The 22321-nt window shown below is 36.4% G+C and overlaps 1 long non-coding RNA gene and 1 pseudogene across 1 annotated transcript; both read left to right on the forward strand.

The window, feature by feature from the left end:
* The first annotated feature begins 317 nt into the window (after positions 1-317).
* LOC149002791 (uncharacterized) lies at positions 318-5100 on the forward strand. The gene is made up of 3 exons (XR_016170247.1): positions 318-1383; positions 1478-1903; positions 2130-5100. It is a non-coding gene; the product is annotated as an uncharacterized LOC149002791 (long non-coding RNA).
* Positions 5101-19625: 14525 nt separating this feature from the next.
* On the forward strand, positions 19626-20982 carry LOC149002792 (uncharacterized; annotated as a pseudogene).
* The last annotated feature ends 1339 nt before the right edge of the window (positions 20983-22321 follow it).

The following is a 22321-nucleotide window of genomic DNA, read 5'->3' on the forward strand; positions in this document are numbered from 1 at the left end:
AAGCAGAAAATAATATGTATGGAAAAGATTATGAGAATTACCTCCTTGTATTTCCTAGTTGAATTTGGGATTCCGTTACCATCCTGCCACTTAGGTGTATCATGAGATAGCCCCTCATTATTCCAGTGTGCAGCAACCATCCCTCGAATAGACCTGCTGTACTGACCAGATAGTTTGGGAGGCTTTTCACTAGATATAGAGCAAACAACACTATTTTCTTTCCCCTCATTTTGTGGAGATGATGGCTTCAACTAGTGAGCCAAACTTGCATCCGGTTTCAAGTCTTCACCAACTGTAGCTGCTCCTTCATGGATCATTTCAGACTTATTGGAAGAAGAAAGAGATGTACACTGAGGAGTTGCATTTCCACACTTATCAAGAGATATAACTTTACAAGACTAATTAATTTACAAGTACTAAACTAAAGTTGATATAACTTTTTAGTTTTTAATTTTAATTTGGGAGCTGAAACCAAAAGCCATAGCATAAGGTCCATTTAGATAGTATTGGGAAAAGTACATTTTTTGTACTGTAGCAAAACATATAATATTATGTTGTTATGTTTCAGATTTAGAATATTCCTTATTAGCTTGTATTATACCTCCATATTTTTCTTCTTCATATGTCTTATTTTTGTTTGTGCTATTGTGGCTTGGGGGCTTTAGGCTGGGCTGTTTGTTGGGTTAGTGTTGTTTCCAATGAACTGTTGGTTCTTGGTGTTTTTTTTTGAACTGCTACTAAATCATGCCTATCTAATTTCTTAATCTTATTTCAACAGATTTTCTTACATTTTTCACTCTTTTTCAACAAAGTTATAGAGCGTGGGGAAACTATGCCTAGGCAATGGATTGGAAAGTCGAAAGATCCAAATTTTCGTTTGTCTTCACAGTACAGAGATGAAGTCAAGAAATTTATAGAGCATGCATTTTCATTAATTGTTGTGGGAGATCGAATCCTATGCCCATGTGTAAAATGTGTAAACCAACGATGGATGACTAGAGATGTAGTATTTGAACATATGGTGGTTGATGGAATGTTATGGAATTATACAAAAAGGAGTTTTCATGGGGAATCTGTTTCTTCACATACAATTAGTCAACTTAACACAGTGTTACATGATGAGAGTGAAACACATGATGTTACACATGTCATGTTAAATGGGATGCGTGGAAGAAATGCAACTGAAAGAAGTAGATGATAGCAACATAGGTGACAATATAGAGGATGGAAGTGTCGAGGTAGATAAATTTGATCGATTGACTAAAGATGCAAACAAAGAGTTGTATCCAAAACGTTTTTCTCCTACTCGCAGACATGTTTGACATCACACATAAGTCAAAGAAGACTAGAAGATATATTGATCCCACATCAGAGAAGCTTATGGTTTGCATTCTAACTTATGTATCTAATAGTGGTGATAAAATCTTTCTCTTAAACTCCCATCACTCTCATTGTTATTGTTTTATGTAACATGCAGGATAAAGTTCAAGATGAATTGAGTCAGCAAAGTGAAGAGAACCAACAAAGCATTGAGGTGCTGGAAGAAATCTTTGAAACTGCTGCTAAAGAAGTTGCTAAATCTTATGCTCGATGGAAAGCACGCTTGTGGGGTGCTAGAGTAACTGCTAAAAAATTGTGGGGCAAAGAGGCTATGCATGAGGAACGTAATGCATCTCAATTTGAAGACTTAAGGTCAAAAAATGATAAATTGAAAGATATTTTGTTGAAACAAAGAGAGGAGATGTCTCAATGGAAGCACAAAGTAGCAAAGCAAGGTGAAAAAATAGCAAGGCAAGATGAAAAAATAGATAGATTTGAGTCTGAGCTACGAATCATGGGACAATATTTCAGGTCAATACAATCTACACAGACTACACAACCTCCAAATTCTATTGAGCCATAGGTATATGATCGATTTAAACCATAAACACTATAAAACAATTTCTTCATCATAATTTCTTGATGGATTTCTTGAATCATACTTGTCATTTTTAATATCTTCTATTTGTGATGAACATTTTTTTTCTGGGTTTCATGGATTCTATGATGGATGATAGTTTTGTTCCTACGATGAACTTTATGTACCTTTTTTGTTCCTGTTGAGTGACCATTTAATGTTAACATCACAGACTAAAGAGAAAGAGATGAAGATGCTGAAGGCGTTATAGAAAGCAAAAGCAGCCAAACTTCAGGTATATTTGTTGAGATATTCTTGTTTTTAGTTTGGTAATTTAGTGATTTGAATGGAGAAATACCTTTATTTTTTTTATATGGTTTTTTGATTCTCTCATTCCTCATTTCAGTCATTAAGATCGATCAAATTTCTAACCCCTTGTTGCGTTTATATTAGTTTTAAGTTGAGGTGAGCATAGGCTAATAGGCTATAGTTTTCCATTCTAGTCCATTTGACTGAATGAAACCACAGAGCTTAAGAGAACTATGACAAACCTGACAGAAAAATGCCACCATGGTTAGAGGGGAAAAAATGCATGCATTTGTCAGCACTGTGATATTATGAGCTCCTCTGGGAAGTGCCCTTGGGTTTATCTGCCTCAGATAGGATTAGATGTTCTGATTGGTATGGGACAAAATGGAAGGCAGTAGCCAGAATCTTCTATAAACAGGTAAGTTCGGCAAGATCATTTTTAGAGGTTTTAGGTTAAATTAGGCTTAAGGTTCTGTAGGACCTATACTTTGATGGTCGACTAAGGTTAGGTTGATTTAGAGGAACCTATTTGTGAAGGTGTCAAGTTTAATGAGTTTACAACAGAGTTAGAATCAGTGGCAGGTTGGGTTAGGGAACTAGGTTTTATGATAGTAGGAAGAAGGGAAATCTAGGGTATAGGATGCGCAGACGAAGCTGAGGTTTGGATTGAGTTTTCCTTAGGGTGAGGAAAGAACTAGACCCAACTTTGGGGTGGTTCTGATCCGCGGGGGTTTTAGGCTATGTTAGGCTGACAGGCAAAGAAAAGAAGAAATGCAATTGATTTATGTATCTCTCTCTCCTCAAATTCAAGCCTTCTTGTTATGACCTTGACAACCCTTGGGATCCCAATTTGTTTCCTTATCTTTCCCTCTAATTCACATCTAGATCAGAACAACCCATTTTATTCCTAAGAACTTCTCAAGGCTTTCTTAGATACTCAAAGATTCCCCTAAAATTATATTGTTTTATTTGCTAGAAATTTCTGCACGAATCCTTGTTTCTATGGAATCTCTCCAGAAAACCCTAACCCTAGAATTTGATTCATGTGAATAATCTTGGATTACGAAATTGTAATTTTGTTTGACTGTAATGTGTCCTCTAAGTCCCTACGGCATAGGTGATCTTTGAAGTTATAAAAGAAAGGAGGGCTGTTCTTCATCCTTGAGTGGTTTGGATGGGTAAAAGGGGGGAAAATTGTGTTACAACCATGAGTGCTTTGAGAGACAGTACAGTAGGAGAGAATTCCATGAGGTGAGATACCTAGTAGTGAGTGAGACGCTCAATCCACCCTTCAAATCTTTTATCTTCTTCCCCCATCTTTTAATGCCTTATTGATTTTCTGCTAATTGTTGCATACCTGAGATATTACTTAGGGTCCTTCATTGCTGCTGGGAGCCTTATTAATGTTTCCTTTGCTACTGACTGCAATGTTTGCTAAACGTAGGGGACAAAGTAGCCCCATGTATTCCCCTGTTGGTGGTTCGTACTTATACTTCCATTTACAATTGATGAAGAACCCTAGCTAGAAAAGACCCACACACATCTTTACTCTTTCTTTATGATTGATGCATCTCTTTTCTTGATGGGATGAAAGTCTCACTACTTTCAGCTAACACAGGGAAGGCATCTACTGTTGAGCATGATTGAGGATCTTGAAATGAAATTTAAGCCTGGAAGGCATCTACTGCTTTCTACTCAATATGGGCAGGAACAAATCAATATAGATTGAAGTTGGGGAAAGCAGATCTAATGTCAGTTAAGTTAGTATTCCTGAATTCGTGCTTCTTTATTCCATGACTCGTTGATATCCCAACATCCAACTCCAAATTTTTCCTGAGACTTTTGACTGTTTTATACCCATAATACCTCTGCCGATGTACCGATCACATCTGGGAAGTCTGGTTTCTGTTTTGGTGGTTAAGTTATTTGTCAGTCTATGTCGTTATCTTTAAAACTGTTTGCTATCTGTTGAGTTGTGGCATTGTTTGTGTTCTTGTCTCAATGATATTGAAGGTGCAAGGATTTTGATATTCAAGTGGTAGGGTAAACTTCATACTTCTCTGTTGCTAGATTACTACTTTTTGTTGTTGGGGATTGATATAATATCTTATAATTTGGAGATCCTGTTGTTTACTCAGTCCCTACCCTACTCTTTAAAGCCTATCATCTACACAAAAGGGAGAGATGTTGCATGGAAACGAGAAGATTGATTTATTACAACTGTTTGAATCTGCTAAACCCAGTATCATTTGTTGGTTCTGTAGAAGTGTTGCTTGTGATATGGATGAAAAAGCCAGGGAATCTTTTATCTACCATGGAAGAGACTTGTTCTCAGCCCCCCCCAAAAATGGTTATTTGTTCCTGAAAAGAATGGAAAAATTATGGAATCAGTTTATGCTCTTACATGAATTTAACCAATTTCTTCATCAATCTTTTTTGGGCGTGAGTTTAGCGTTATGTTATCTGAATTAACGTTTTCTCAAATAGTTAGATATGCAGCTGGGATGTCCTGAAGGCATCATTTATTGCATTGAAAGTTGACATTGAGAGATCACTAGAACTTTCTTAAAACAGAGCACCACAACCAGAGTAGTCTATGTGAATCCAAGGTTGACATTGAGAGGCGGGTATGAATCAGCATAATTTAGATTCTCTTTCATACTGGCGATGCTTCTTTAATCACAAATCAGGATTGGTGATGTAGAACTTGGGTTGGCATGAAGCAGTTGGATCAGGTCAAATCAACCCCCTCTGTTCTTCTAAAAGGACCAAAAAGAAGTCAAAACTCTGTAAATAGTGTCAAAACCTTTTTGGGCCTTGAAGGAACATTATTAATACCATTGAAAATAAAATATTAATCCCCACTGCTGGAATTTGTTTATTTTAGGCAAGTTCGTCCTGTATAATGTAATATATTGCAAGTCTGCACAGGATTTAATGGAGATAAAAAAAAATATGAATATTTTTATAGCAAAATTTAATACTGTTATTTGATAATATGGTTGTTTTTGTAGTTTTTTGGACCAGATTTGGTGGTTGCTGGTAATATGTAGAGTGAGACATTGGATATAGTTGGGATCATTGGTCAAACGATGATAAGAACAGGCCATTTTTCCTTGGATGTTTTTATTTTTTTTTTATTGTTGTACAATATTTTTCTTTATTTTTATTTTGGTACATGAAAAGAAGGCATACATATTAGGATTTTGATAATTTTAAATGTTACTATTGTCACTCTAGGTGTATGTTTCTTTTGGTTTAGGATGATGATTTTTTTGGGCAATGGTTTTATATCTACCATTGCTAAAATTAAGTATTTATGCCTATCGTTGTTTACGTAACTGTAGGCAAATATAGTTTTTTTGCGATGGTTTTAAACTGTTGCCAAAAACCCAATTTTTCGTGATGCTTATGAAATATTCGTCGCTAAAAATGTTAATTACCTACGCACGGTTACTAACTGTAACTGAAAATATTTTCCTAGTTGATGTTCAAAAACTGTTGCCTATTTTCAGCAATGCTAGTATAGACAACGGACATGGCGACTGTAGGTAAGCGTGATGCTTTATTTTTTGCGATGATTTGTTATTTTTGTTTACGCTTGTAAACCGTCGCCAAAAATGGGTTTTTTTGTAGTGCAGCTTCTAATCTTGGAGTGTTTTGGGTGCTTAAAACTGCATTAATCCCTTCATGTTTCTCAAGCATAAACCTTGCAAAGCCCAAATTTTACAGTCTTACCAAAAATTCAACTTGAAAAAAAAAATAATAATAATAAGAATAAAAATAAAAAATCTGGTACTCAATGTTAGAATGTTGAAAGCAACATTCATTGCAAGCCTTCCATAGGTAACTCCTTTTTCTTGGAGAGATGTTGGCAGCCCAAATTGTCTTCCAGACTTTAAATGGGACCTCAGGTTCACTGGATGTTCTCCTATTGGCCTCGTCTCTAGATGGTAAGCTAACTTTGTATTATATAACACCATATCTGAGTTTTAAGACTTTCCCTTTTGTCTTCATTTTCTATAAACTGATTTGAGCTATATAAATTCGACCAATCAACCAAATTAAAAATGAGTTTTTTTTTTTTTTTGGTAAGATTAAAAATGAGTTTTAACAGTAAATGGAAGATGGTTTTACCTTGTCATTTATCACCTGATTTTGAGTATGTGTGATATGAAGATGTTTTATTCATTTTTCATTGTATGCTTATGTTAATATCATTTATTATTTATTAGACACCAGCTTTTGTTTAAAATCCTAATATTTTTGTTGTCAAAACAAAGTATGCAAAAACAATATCCCCTTGCAAAATGAAGTAGAATTATGTGAATTGTTTCCTGGTGTTACTGCTGACGTGAATGGTACAATGTGTAACATTGGCGAATAGTCACCAACAACACCAAAAGAGGCATCTGCATCCAATAGTGCTTTAAACTTGGAGCTCAATGACTCCAATGATGATGAGCCAATTGAGGTGACTAATATAAAGAAGAAGAAAAAGAAAAAGAGTATGATGGGGTCATCTAAAAGATCAAAATGTGGTGATGATCATGATATGAAAGAAGTCATTGGTAGAATGATTTCCATAGAACAGAAAAGCAGGTAGACATGGCAACTCTTTTAGAGATGGAAAAAAAAATTTATGCAAGGAAGAGAGTCCAACTCGATTGAGATGTCTTATAAGATTTTGAACTATTTGGATGGGATTGAGCCTGGCATTATTGACCATGTTATAGCAATGGAGGTTATAACAATGGAGGTGTTTGAGGACCCAACAAAAGCAATGTTTTATTTGGATGCATGAACCTTCTCGCTTGCCATGGCTGTCTAGAGCAATTGAGAGGAGATTAAGAGAAGATTCTGAATCATCTATTTGATATTGATATTTAGTTTATACTAGTAAGTATGTACGTGGAGTTTTACTTTGGGACTGGTAATTTTGGTAAACCTTTTCATTATGGTTGTTAAATTGCTTTTATGTTTTTTTTTTTTTTCCTAAATCACCAAATCTTGGACTATCAATCCCTACTTCCGTTGCATTGAAACCGTTGTCGACGTACAAAACTTCGCCAGTGATGGCTGATAAGAGTGGTGATATAAGGAAGGTAGCAACGTTCCCAACTTCATCTGCCCGAAATTTATTTAACAAACCATTTAGAAAATGTAATTGAAGAAACATAAATAAAATTTAGAGGGGATGGTCAAATTCTCACTTGCAGAGAGTTCCTTGTGTATTGGAGCTTTGGCATATGAATATTCAATCATCTTGTCAATGAAAGCCATACCATAGTCTTTTTTAGCTCAGGTTCAAAGTGGATGTAATGACAATGGCATAAAAAGGCAAAAGAAAGAAAGCACACATACAATAAATTGTTCGTTACATCTATGGTGGACCTTCAGGAGCAAAGCACTCCCCAAGATTAAATGGTATTGACCCTTTTTCTCTTTCCTAAGGTTTTTTTTGGGGTAAGATTTCCTAAGGTTGGGTGGTGGGCAGAAAAAGTAACATTGAAATCACAAGTATAATATACAATTGCTTCAACTGTGAATGAACCATCATCGTTTTTGGTCTTCACGATAAACCTAGAGACGGGGGCGAGACCATCGAGGCGCTCCACACGGCTTCCTCCGTCGTTGTCGAGGGTTGGATTGGGAGTAGGTGAGGATGGAGTAGCTGGCTAAGGTACGTAGGATCCGGTCGATCATCACTGGAGCACTTGGGTTGTGAGTGAGCAAGTGGAAGCAATGTCAGTAGCATATTTGATGCCCACCACCTGCTTTGGCGATGATCTGGAGTATATGGAGTTCAATGGGAGATTTGAGGAGCATGAGCAGCACCGAGAAGCGGCCCAACTGCATTGCAAACAGACAAGCTTTCTCCTCCTCCTCCTGCTGTTCCATTGTTGGAGGCCTTGTCTCCACTTGCTCTTCCACCGACCCAATAACGTGCTGCTGCCAAGGGACTATTTTTTGGCGAATTTCGGGGAAATATCGCCCATAGGAGAAATAAAATGGCCATCGATATCAAGATTTCAAATTTTCACCGGAAAATTATCGATTTTCCGTCGAAACTACGATTTTCTGGCGTGAAACCTTAAAACTTCGCTGGACAAAAATTCAAAACTTTTTTTTTATACGATCGTGAAGGAGACAGTAGACTGTAGACAAGGAGATTTCGGATCGTTGAAGGAGAAGAAGAAGAAAGAAAGAAAGAGAGAAAGAAAAAAACATAAGAGAGAAGAAGCAGCGGCGACTGGAGCAACGGCGACCGGATCGTTGAAGGAGAAGAAGAAAGAAAGAAAGGGAGAAAGAGTAGCAGTAGGCGACCGAATCGTTGAAGGAGAAGAAAAAGAAAGAAAGAAAGAGAGAAAGAGTAGCAGCAGTTAGCGATATCGCCGGCTACGGCATCGGCAAAATCTCGCCGAGATTTCGCCGGTTCGCCACCCAACGAATCCCAGCGAGATATCGTTCCTTGGCTGCTGCTGCTGTCTCTCTGTCTACCGTTTAGTTCTGAATAGAAAACGGCAAATAGTAGATCTGGGTTTGGGGGAGCCTGGAATTACTGGGATCTAGTCGGCGATCGATTGATACCGCTGCAACTGACTCTGATACCACATCATGGATCTGGGTTTCGCTCCACTTGCTCTTCCACCGACCCCATAACGTGCTGCTGCCAAGGAACTATTTTTTGGCAAATTTCAGCGAAATATCGTCGAAATTCGCCCATAGGAAAAATAAAATGGCCATCGATATCAAGATTTCAAATTTTCACCGGAAAATTGTTTGCCGTTTTCTATTCAGATATACTGTTTGCCGTTTTCTATTCAGATTCTATTCAGAACTAAACGATAGACAGAGAGACAGCAGACTGTAGACAAGGAGACTTCGGATCGTTGAAGGAGAAGAAGAAGAAGAAAGAAAGAGAGAAAGAAAAAGAAACAGAAGAGAGAAGAAGCAGCAGTGACTGGAGCAACGGCGACCGGATCGTTTAAGGAGAAGAAGAAGAAGAAAGAAAGAAAGGGAGAAAGAGTAGCAGCAGGCGACCGAATCGTTGAAGGAGAGGAAAAATAAAGAAAGAAAGAAAGAGAGAAAGAGAGAAAGAGAGAAAGAGTAGCAGCAGCCAGCGATATCGCCGGCTATGGCATCAGCAAAATCTCGCCGAGATTTATGCGGTTCGCCACCCAGCGAATCCCGGCGAGATATCGTTCCTTGGTTGCTGCTGTTGTCTCTCTGTCTACCGTTTAGTTCTGAATAGAAAACGGCAAATAGTAGATCTGGGTTTGGGGGAGCCTGGAACTACTGGGATCTAGTCGGCGATCGATTGATACCGCTGCTGTTATGACTAAAATATCCACTGCCGGTTCATACTGGTCGAACCAATCTTAGTCGGGTTCGATTGAGAGATAAAGGAAGGATGATCAGCGACGTCCAAAGAGGAGCGATGATCCGACGGCTATGATTGAAAAAGTGTTATAAGCGGGAAAGCTGGTATAAAAGCGAGGGAAGATTCGTAACAAGGTAAGTCTCGAGAATCAACCAAACTCTAAGCTCACTCTGATTAAACTCCATTACTAGCATTTTAGAAGCTCTAGAGAGCTCTGAAACACCATCTTCACCATACTGACTAGATCGTCGGAGACGAGACGCCGATCAAGACGATCGGCTCCATTTCTTATTGGTATTTTGTTTCTTTCAGGAGTGAGAGGTTGATCGATCGAAGAGCAAACCAGATCGAATCAGATCTGAGGAGTTCGGTGCAGAAAACTACGGTTCAAGGCGATTGGCAGAAATAGCACCAACAGCTGCAACTGACTCTGATACCACATCATGGATCTGGGTTTTGCTCCACTTGCTCTTCCACCGACCCCATAACGTGCTGCTGCCAATAGGGCTGCACAACTGGGCCGGGCTGGGCCGGGCTTTTGCAATCCCAAGCCCAGCCCTATATGGTATAATTTGAGTCCATTCCCGCCCTGGCCCTAGTTCAGGGCCAATGATTATTGTCCCTGGCCCTAAGCCCTATAGGGCCAAGCCAAGCCCATTCCCGCCCTAATTAGCCCTAATTGGGCCTGGTCGGGATGGGTTGGCCCTGATTGGCCCTGTCCCTGGCCCTAATTGGCCCTGATTGGCCCTAATTGGCCCTGATTGGCCCTGTCCCTGGCCCTGATTGGCCTTGATTGGCCCTGACCCTGATTGGCCCTGATTGGCCCTGTCCCTGGCCCTGATTGGCCCAGGCCTTAATTGGCTTTGTCCCTAGCTTTAATTGGTTATATCTTTGGTCGTAAATATCAAATGTAAGACAGGTAGTAATTAAAATACATATTAAAGTAATTAAATTCTTAAATTCCAAACTCAGTTCCGGAAAATAAAATAGTAAAGATGTCAACAAATAATCCAAAACTTATATTCAATATGTATTTAACTATTTATACCCATTTAGATTTTAGAGAAATAGAGAAATCCAAATTTCTAGGGTTTTTTAATTTGCTATTCGATGAAAATTATGGTTATTATATGTAAGCTCGAAGGGAAAAAGAAAAAGATTTATCTCAATTTTCAATTAATTTCTAACTTCTAAGATGGTCAAACTTCATTCCAAATTTCCAATTTATTTTTCCCCAAGTTTCTCTCTCTCTCTCTCTCTCTCTCTCTCTCTCTCTCTCTCTCTCTCTCTCTCTCTCTTATTCTGTTTTTTCCTTTGGTTTTTCTCCAGCAGCAAAGAGTTAAAATTATTCATTAAATAAAATAAGTAGAGAGAAGAATTGTAATTAAATTTATGCATATTTGAAAGTCAAGTCAATTATAGAGAATGTCACACAAACTTTTTTTGTAAACTTAGAAACATCAGATATTCAGAATTCAAAAGGAATTTGATAAATGAAAATTTTATCTTCAAAGTCAAGAACTTAAGCCGTAGGTAGATATGTTTTCATTCACAACTGTTCAATAAATTGATATCTTTATTCAATACAAAAAAATCCATATTCAAAACCTTGTTAACAAGTAAATAGACGATAATTTAGTATTCAACAAAAAAAAAAAAATGTATTTTTTCATAGTTAAAGAAAATGATGTTTTAGTTACAAACATAGCTATATGTTTTTAATAATTTTTTTTGAAATATCACAGTAGATTTGTTAGATATTCATGATGAGAAGTTAGGGTATAGATTTGTTAGATATTAATTCTTTATGTAATAGTTTTTATTATTTATAATATATTATCTCGCCTTAGTCCAAAAACAAAATCAATATTTTATTGAACTAAAAATGACTTTGTTGGAAAAATAAAAATTACCTTAAAAATAATATAAAAAGTGAATTTATAGTCTAATATGATCAAAGTGACTAAATGTCAAAATCAAGACTCATATCAATGTTAGTATGAAGATCAGGGTAAAAATCTAGTACTGTAGTACATGATTATTGTCAAATTAATATTAAGATTAGAGCCAAAATTAGAGTCCGGATCAAGGCCAAAATCAAATAGATGCTTATTACATTGGTAATGAGGTTATAATTTATTTTTATTAATTTTCTACAAAACATGATCATGTTTCTAAAATTTGACACGTGTAAAGTATCCACCCAAATGTATTACAATTAATTCCTCTCCATGTGGGTGGAGGGTCCCTCTCCATGTGGGTGGAGGGTCTAGAGTCTTTAGACTCAAATCAGGGCCAAGATCAGGGTCAAGATCATGGCTAATATCAGGGCCATGATCAGGGCCAAGATTAGGGCCAAAATCAGGGCCAGGATGAGGGCCAAAATCAGGGCCAAGATCAGGGCCTGGGTCAGGGCCAAAAATCAGGGACGGGCCAGAGAGTAATCCCAGGCCCACCCTTGGCCCTAGTTCAGGGCCAGAATATTTTGGCCCTAACCCGCCCTTAGGGCCAAAATCTTTAGCCCAAGCCCTATTCGGGCTCAGGGCGGGCTTAGGGCGGGTCAGGGCCGCCAGGGCCAAACTTGCACCCCTAGCTGCCAAGGAACTATTTTTTGGCGAATTTCAGCGAAATATTGTCGAAATTCGCCCATAGGCGAAATAAAATGGCCATCGATATTAAGATTTCAAATTTTCACCGGAAAATTGTTTGCCGTTTTCTATTCAGATTCTATTCATAACTAAACGGTAGACAGAGAGACAACAGACTGTAGACAAGGAGACTTCAGATCGTTGAAGGAGAAGAAGAAGAAGAAAGAAAGAGAGAAAGAAAAATAAACAGAAGAGAGAAGAAGCAGCGGCGACTGGAGCAACGGTGACCGGATCGTTGAAGGAGAAGAAGAAGAAAGAAAGAAAGAAAGGGAGAAAGAGTAGCAGCAGGCGACCGAATCGTTGAAGGAGAAGAAAAAGAAAGAAAGAAAGAGAGAAAGAGTAGCAGCAGCCAGCGATATCGCCGGCTACGGCATCGGCACAATCTCGCTGAGATTTCGCCGGTTCGCCACCCAGCGAATCCCGTCGAGATATCGTTCCTTGGCTGCTGCTGCTGTCTCTCTGTCTATCGTTTAGTTCTGAATAGAAAACGGCAAACAATAGATCTGGGTTTGGGGAAGCCTGGAATTACTGGGATCTAGTCGGCGATCGATCGATACCGCTGCAACTGACTCTGATACCATATCATGGATCTGGGTTTCGCTCCACTTGCTCTTCCACCGACCCATGGATTTGGGTTTCGTTCCACTTGCTCTTCCACCGACCCCATAACGTGCTGCTGCCAAGGAACTATTTTTTGGCGAATTTCAGCGAAATATCGTCGAAATTCGCCCATAAGCAAATAAAATGGCCATCGATATCAAGATTTCAGATTTTCACCGGAAAATTGTTTGCTGTTTTCTATTCAGAAACAGAAGAGAGAAGAAGCAGCGGCGATTGGAGCAACGGCGACCGGATCGTTTAAGGAGAAGAAGAAGAAGAAAGATAGAAAGGGAGAAAGAGTAGCAGCAGGCGACCGAATTGTTGAAGGAGAAGAAAAAGAAAGAAAGAAAGAAAGAGAGAAAGAGTAGCAGCAGCCAGCGATATCGCCGGCTACAGCATCGGAAAAATCTCGCCGAGATTTATGCGGTTCTCCACCCAGCGAATCTCGTCGAGATATCTTTCCTTGGCTGCTACTGTTGTCTCTCTGTCTACCATTTAGTTCTGAATAGAAAACGACAAACATTAGATCTGGGTTTGGGGGAGCCTGGAATTACTGGGATCTAGTCGGCGATCGATCAATACCGCTGCAACTGACTCTGATACCACATCATGGATTTGGGTTTCGCAAGTATAGTTGTTTTATTTCATGTTGGTGAAAGTAGGTTTATTTCCGTTGTGTGTGATTTTAATCTTATTTTTGGGTAAAAATTGCATATGGTATCATCATGCAAATATGTTTTCAGTTCTACCAAAAATTTCAAAATAGTGTTGAGGTCGTCGTTTAACAGTGTGAGCTGGTGTTCTTCGATCTTTGTTGATTTCAATTTTTGAGTTTTTTTCTGTTTCATCTTGGATGTGTCTTAAGGGAACAAGAGAGAAGGTGGAATTGGCCACTAAATTTGGTAGCATCATTTTAGAGGGGAAACGGGAAATCAGATGAGATCCAACATATGTGAGAGTTGCCTATGAAGCCAGCTTGAAGAGGGTTCAGGTTGATTGCATCGATCTCTATTATCACCACCGGATTGATACCAGAGTTCCATTGAAATCACGATGTGTTTTTTGCCCCTTCCTTGAGTTTCTAGAGAAGTATTTATTTGTCGTATACTTGTGACCAATGTGGAGGTCACAATCAGTCATTTTGAAGGGTTGAAATTAAATTTATGAACAATACCCATGGCTTATATGGCAATGGCTAAACTTCTGTAAACCGTGATTCGAATGCAATTAGGATATAGTCGGGTTTTAAAAACATTTTGTTTGGTGAAAATTAATCTTCATAACAACAATATCATCACCTTTCAGGATTTCATCAAAGCTTATTGAAGGATAAGCCTGCTGTAACTATTTAGTGTACATTTAATTATTCCTTTTTGTGCTCTATGTATGTCAGATGGGGGAGCTCAAGAAACTGGTGAAAGAAAGAAAAATTAAGTACATTGGTCTTTTTGAGGCATCTGCTTCCACAATTAGGAGAGTCCATGCTGTCCAACCTATAATAGCAGTACAATTGGAATGGTGCTTATGGACAAGGGATTTTGAGGAAGAAATAATTCCTATTTGTAGGCAAATTATAATGCAATGTTACCCTATTTTAGTTTCTTTGTTTTTCTGTCTTTTTTTTTTTTTTTTTTTTTTTTTGCATAGTTTACTCAGTTAAATGTTATTCTCAATTTTCTTGAATACCAAGTTCTCTCTTCTGGACCCAAATTTGTTGAAAGTGTTCCTACAACTGATGCCAGAAAGGTTCTTGTCTTTTTATTTTTTTGCATTACGATTTGAAAGACTGATTAAATGTGGCTTGTTGATTTTAAAGTATTTTTTGGCATGGCGTCTAGGCTTTTTCCGTATAGAGTATTGATATGGTTTGGTTTATTTTTTTTCTTCTTTTTGCTTATTTTTGTAATCTTTGGTAGATCCATGTATATGTTATGGTATTTGTTGCTACAATCTACATGTCAAGTTTTGAATTTCATTTCATTGTGTTTTTGTATTTCATATTTAGTTTTGACTTTTTTATTAGTTCTATTGAGTGCAACAATTATTTGGAATAAGTATGGGCTTTTGATGAGTGATGGTTTAAATAGTTATTTGTTTTCAGTTATGTTTGGTTGGTTGATTAGTTTTTTTTTTTTTTTTTTAAATCTCTGTTGTTTGTGTATTTTTCTGTACGAATTTTTGTGATGTTGTAGTTTTCAGAGACTCAATTTGAATATCTGTAACATCTAAATGTAGTTTGCCAACAAATTTATCTTAATTGTGTTTCATTGTGTTTGTGTTTTTTTTAATCTAAATGTAGTTTGCCAACAAATTTATCTTAAATGTGTTTCATTGTGTTTGCTTTTGTTTTTAGCAGGTTCAGATTGACTTGGATTTTTCCTTCTTTCTTTTTTCTTCTTAATTTCGACACCTTACGTGTGTATTTTCTGAGCTTTTCTTTTTGCGAAACGATCGGAAGGAAATCCAAGTCATGAATCTAGTGGTTCTCTTCATCCCCCTCCTTATTTATATTTTACTTCCTTATAAATAAGTGGTTTTTTGTTTTTGTTTTTTTTGTTATGCTAATTTTAACACTTTGCCATCGTCAGCAAAACCTCTAATGGAAGTTATGTTATTCAGGAACATGGCAATGAAGTTTCCAGACTAATTTTCAAGGTGTTGTAGGAATTGGATCCATAATGAAGGGTTAAAAGATTAATATGAGTAGACAGAAAGATCAGTGTTGTAAGTGAAGGTGCTGAATTTGTTGGACATGAATGGTTAGATCTTGTACGACATCAAGTTTGGGTTTTTTAATGGATCTAGTTGTTGACGCCTTTCTTTTTGAGATAACTTTCAAGATTTATTTTGGTAGCAAATTTTTGTGTTTATGAATTCTATTCATGAGTTAAAGTTTTGAGTCTTTTTAATTTCTCTTATTAAAAAATTCCTAATGAAGTCTTTCCATGTTCACGAATTAAAGGGATTCCAAAGTCATGAATCCAGTGCCTATACCCACCCCTCTTCATTCCCCTCCTTTTGTATATAGGTGGTCAGAAGAAGAAAAATACTATAGGTGCTAGGAGCCAAGTAGAAAATCAAGCCCCTCCTATGCCGACATCTGCAAATCACTTATTTCTATATGTGGCTCAATATGTTTACATTTCCCTATGACAGGAGGATCATTAACTCTTCCTTCACTACGTGTGGTAGATCCCACTCTCCCTTGATGTTTTTTTTACTTGCTGAATGGGTTCTTCTAATTGTTTTAATGTGTTTATCTTTCATCCAATTCTTGATTCATTAGTCAGTTCTTGAACGGCATATAGCAGGCATTATCACTTAATGGTGAAATAACTTTTCAAATGTATTACCCATTAAAGATCTAAATATGACTAGTTGTTTGTTTCTAATATTGTCCTGATGTGATTTATACAGGATATCAACCTAATCTGTCACTTTCCAATGTTGGAGATCAACGGAGAGTACAGTTGCCATCTGATATGAGGGGATTGACAACTCTTGAAGCATTCAATATTGTTGTTCAGCGAGCACAACTTCTAAGTGGTCATGCTACGTTTGTGATTTCTGTATTGTTTTATAAACATTTGTTGTGTGACTTGTAAATTGGAGTTATTATTATATTTTTATTTGACTATCAGTTGATCTCCTCATTAGTCAACCCCATGGTTTGATTTGATTTTGTTAACTTACTTTATTCTCCCTCCTAATGATTGCAGTGTTGTCCCATGATTTGAATTAATTTTGGTAGCAAATTTGTGTTTATGAATTTTCATCAAATTTTCTATACAGTTGTTGTTTTATTTGTTGATTTCAGCTCTTGATTTTGGTGTTGAGTTGTTAATCATTTTGGTGTTGTCATTCTTGTATGCTTGCTCACAACCCTATTTTTAATTGATTTCTTTGAAATCAAAGCCATCAAGGAAGTTGAGTCTGCATTGAAGAATACTTGGTGGACTTCTGTTAGTTACCTGATGGTTCTTTGGCTGATGGTTCTTTGGAGGTTTTCATTGAATGGACAGATTTGCTGTCATGTGAGATCATTTGCGAAGACTACAATGATCTCAACATACAATTCCCTTTACATTCCATCTTGAGGAAAAGGTGAAACAAAGGGGGGAGAAACAGTATTCCAATTCAATCATACAAATATACAGTTGTATACTTGTCGGGTTAATAAGTATACCTTGAGGACAAAGTGATAATGGACCCTTAGTCTTACAAGTATACACTTGTGGGGTTAGAAACAGGGGTGGGCAGCAATGGTTATCCAAGAGTTGCTAAACAGGGACAGGTAGAGGAATATAGTTGGAGGAGAAAAGGGAATTTCGGTCAGGTGGGACTCCAAAATAACATAAACTGTTGACTAATGCTATGACACAAAATACCTATCTAAAGAGGACACTTTCTGAACTGATTTAATTTGACTAATTAACAGTAGATAGGACTAATGCAATCTTATACATATGCATAATCCAGTGCATATATTGAGACCCCAAATGGGACTTAATAAAAAAAACCCTTGCATCATAAGCTGAAAATAGAATGCCTAACACCTACAAAACTCATCCATGAATAAAGCAAGGTCTTCCTAAGCACAATTGACAAATCTTAGTCGTATGAAACCAATAAACCATATAGAACTTATGTAGACGAATCTTAGTTGTATCATAACATACTTGTGGTCCCTCTCGGTCTTTCCGCAGATGGTCCAACACTTGGGCCTGTTTTCCCATTGGGATGCTGAAAGTACACAGAAAAAAATATATTTATAAACATCAATTATATGGGGAGAATAATGGAAAACTGACATATTAAAAAATTCCAAAAACACCCACACATAATCTAGGGTTGGCACCAATCTGAGGATACTTCAACTTAGTCCAGTCAAACACATAGTCAAACTGATAACCTGCACCAAGAAAACTATTAAGACAATCTAATGTAATAGAGAATTAAACTTAAAAACTACAACTATAGTGTGAATGATTTAACAATACAAGGCACTCTTAAAAGGTTGCCAACCATGAACTTGGTTATGAAAGCACTTCAGATCTACCTTCTCGGATGAACAAGTCATGGAAAAGTCTCTTCATATATGAATAATCTGGTTTGTCTACAAACCACAGGGATCGACAATAGTGGAAATATGATATAAACTCTGAATGAAATGATTTACAAAGAACCCGGAGAACATTATAAGCATTTCAAGCAAATTCAAATAGTCTGCATATATAATTTCAAAAAGACTCGCTCAATAAACAGGAAGATTAATGAAACTTTAGATCCCACAAATGTTCCCTTAGGTGCCAAAGAGTTGCAGGGAGAACAAGGGAATGAAGCAATTTTGAAGAATTTGAAATTGATAGAAAAATTAATTGAATTATAGTAAACTGAATTTTAACATACCCTCCGGGGGGGAAGAGAGGGAATGGACCCTGTGAAGTTGATTCAAGGGTGCAGAAATTCTGACAATGAAACTCACAATGGAGTTGCTGTAGTTGCTCAAAATCTTGCAGAATTTGAAACAATTGAAACTCTCGGACGGACGGTATCCGCCGAGCAAATCCGAGCGATCGGAATCCGGCGAATCCGACTACGGTCCGTAATAACCGCCTAAAAATCCGATTATTGATTGATAATTGCACTTTTACATTTTTTTAAATTTCTAATTTCCAACTCCATGGAGGCCGTCCGCTCTATTTAAAGAAAACCATCCGGAAAAAATTACGGATATACCGATCCGATAATCATTATCCGAATCCAATCCGGTTGCACAATGGTAATAAAATTTCGGATCGGATACCCTTAAAACTCATAATCGGCTATCCATTCGGCTAGTGCTGGAGCTGCTAAAACTCATAATGTATGCGGTTTTTGGGCTTATGGTCTTCTATTTGGCCAGCTGAACAGTTATGTATTTGGAAATTATATGTATTTCATTAATCATCAGTAACTTCTTCGAATTTCGGTCCTTTTTTGATTATTAACGTAAGTGGGTTTATGCTTGTTTTGTTTATTAGGTGTGTATGGGGTTATGGGAAGATTGGAAAGAAAGTATTTATGGCATTAATGGCATGCATCTTCCCACAAAATAGGTTCTCTTCGCAATTTGATGATTTCATATATTATTATTATATAGAAAACGCACATTATTATGTTGAGCAAAATAGGTTCTTCATAATTGAGTGATTTCATACATTATTTATTACATAGGAAGTAGTGAAAAGTCATTCTTATTATGATTTCATATATAATTAATTACATAAAAATATAAAAAATCCTTCTCATTATGATTGTATACATAATTAATGATAAATGTCATTTTAGTTCATACATGCTAATTTACCATTATAAACATAATTTACAATTAATGCAAAGAAATACAAAATTTTAATTATCTTAATTCAGAGGGATATTAGTAGAAAACTAAATGTAGACATCTCAATTTGAGTTCATGCTTTTATAATAATAGTATGATATGATATAGGTAAACAATTTCTTGTTATTTTTGTTAGAGTATATGATCGATGTGAACCATATTATAATCATTTAATACTCTTAAAGTTGGACTGTTGATTTTTTATCCATTTATAATCTTGGAACTTTTTTTCTTCCTTTTTTGTTAATATGAATTATTATGTATGATAAGTTGCTATGGATAATAATGATGAGATTTTTTTGAATGACGATAGTTTGTTGATGTCAAATTATTTTGAGTTGTGTTCATTATCAGTTGAAATAAAAGAAACTGATTGATGATGATTGTGATAACAGTGATGATGACATGGTCACATCAAGAATTTCAAAACAACCAATGCACACACATCAATTGACGGGTTATTCTATGATATTTGGGTTGCTTAGCTTTAATAAACATCTAAAAAGATTTCGAAGACTATTTCGGATGTCAAGAGAGCATTTTAATAGGTTGGTATGTGCATTAAGGAGAGAAACTTAATAAAAAAGATATATAAAGAATACCATGGTTGATAAACAATTGTCAATGACTATTTTCATCTTGGCTCACAATGTTAGAAATGATATTGTCTAAGAATGGTATCAGCATTTATTTGAAATAGTGAGCCATCAATTTCATATTGTATCGAAAACACTACAAACATTTGCAAAAGAGATGGTAGTACCACCCTCATTTGAAGAAACACCACCTGAAATTATATTTAATAAAAAGTATTATCTATTATTTGGCAATTGTATTGGGACAATAGATGCAATACATATAAATGCATCAATTTTAGTATCAAAGCAAGTATCATATAAATTTTGTAGAAACAATGAAGTCATCCAAAATATATATGTTATAAGTTCGTTTGACATTTGCTTCACTTGGGTTTGGGTTAGCTCGGAAGGAATTGAGTATGATAATCGAATATTATGAGAAGCCATCAACATTCCTCATCCACCACCAGGTAACAATTTCCTTTTACATCCACGAGCTACCAGGTGTAAAAATTTGCATTAAACTCTAATTGTTAATCGTAATTTTGTAGGAAACCGGTAGGACACGTAAATATTCCGAGTTACTATTTTTTGTGTAAAAGTATGTGGCATTGAACTCTAATTGTTAATCGTTATTTTGTAGGAAAATATTACCTTGTTGACTAAGGACACATAAATATTCCGGAGAAGAAGAAGAGAAGAAAGAGAGAGAGATAAAAGACCGACGACTATGCCGGAGAAGAAGAAGAAGAGAGAAAGGGTTACATGGCTCCTTCCAAGAATGTTTGTTATTATCAACAAGATTTTAAGCACAGACAACCTCAAGGGGTAGAAGAGCTATTTAATTTTACACATTCATCATTGAGAATAGTTATTGAGAGATCATTTGGAGTTATGAAGAAGTGTTTCTCCATCTTAAAGATGATGCCATCATATAGTTTTAAAACACAAGCATTGATTGTGATTGCATGTGTGACGATACACAATTTTATTAGAAAGCAAACGGCAGCAGATTAGCTTTTTGAAAAAGCAGAGATGGGAGAGTTTGATGATGAAGACAATAACACCGATAGTGATGATGTCAAAGTTATGAACATTGCAAATGTGGTAGGACGCAACAACAACAATGAGAAGCGTATCAAAAACAAATTGCGAACCAAATCAAGGATGCCTATGAGGATTGATGATTAGTTTATATATTTGGGTTATGCATCAAATAATTTTTATTTTTACTTGGTATGACATTTGATTGGTGGACCTATAAGTTTGGTACTTTATGTGTTAATTGAGATTAAACCTATAAGAACTATAATGAATGACTTACAATTGAGGGTAGGATAAGATTTATATATATATAATATTCCGATACAAGTTTTAAAATAAAAAAAAAATTATAAATTGGTAGTGCCAAACGTACTTTTTTGTGAAAAAAACGATTTTACTAGTTAGTTACCAAATGATTTTTATATTTTGATAAAAAAAGAGTTTTAGGATTGATTTTTTGAAAATATGTAAAAATCAAAAATGAAAAATGATGCCAAACATAGCCTATGCTATGAAGAGGCCAATGCTAAGCTCTCATGATCAATGGACTTTCTTTCAGCCGAATGAAAATTACATTGGTGCACCATTACCATTAAAAATAATAGGATCAAGTGATGATTCAACATCTACCATGTTATTTTAGTTCTCCTATTGCTCTTCATTAACCTCAAACTCGCCTCGTTTGACTTTATGGAAAAGGAAAGAACATAAAAAAGAATGAAAAATGAGGAGGGAAAACCATTGCATCTTGAATGTGTGGGTTGCAACAACAGATTTTTGGGTAATTTTTATTCTTTTTGTCATTTATAACAAAATTAATAGGGAAATTTATGTCTTCTTCTATTTAAAACTAACAGGGTTAACTATAAGAGGCATTTGCAATTGAAAATATTTCAATATGCATAAATGCAATAGTTTACAAACCAAGGGGTGTGTACAGTCCTCCCCCCTGAGGCAATTTGGTTGTCTTCTTTGAGACCCCAACGACATGTTCATAGCAGCCAAATGCACTAGTAGTGGTTCCCTGTCCTTTGCTGCCACCATGGACAAAATTCAAAACTCAAATAAAATCACACAAAACACCACATCGAGATGGGGTTGAATCTAAGAAGAAGTGAAGAAGACGAAGAAGAAAAATGAAAGGGGCTCACCTTGGCTTTAACATAGACACACACATGCACACACTTAGTCACTGCCACTACAATACAAGGCATCATCGATGACAATTCTGACTTTTAATTCACGGCGGTTTTTAGAAAACTGAGTCTCTAATAGGGTGGAATATAACAATTGGGTGCGGACCCAAGACCTCCCCGAGGGAAACTAGGTTTTTAACCGCTCTACTAATCCACCATTGGTTCATGTTGTATTTTGCTTGACTCTAATCAGTGTTTTGATGGTGCTGCTTATATAGGATTTTGCATTTTGCCACCTTGAAGAATAATGGCTTGTATAAAACCAAAACCAAAAGCAAAACCA

This window comes from Hakea prostrata, chromosome 10 (assembly GCF_041222555.1).
Source record: "Hakea prostrata isolate BN-2017 chromosome 10, UWA_Hpros_2, whole genome shotgun sequence".
In the NCBI taxonomy this organism is placed as follows: Eukaryota; Viridiplantae; Streptophyta; class Magnoliopsida; order Proteales; family Proteaceae; genus Hakea; species Hakea prostrata.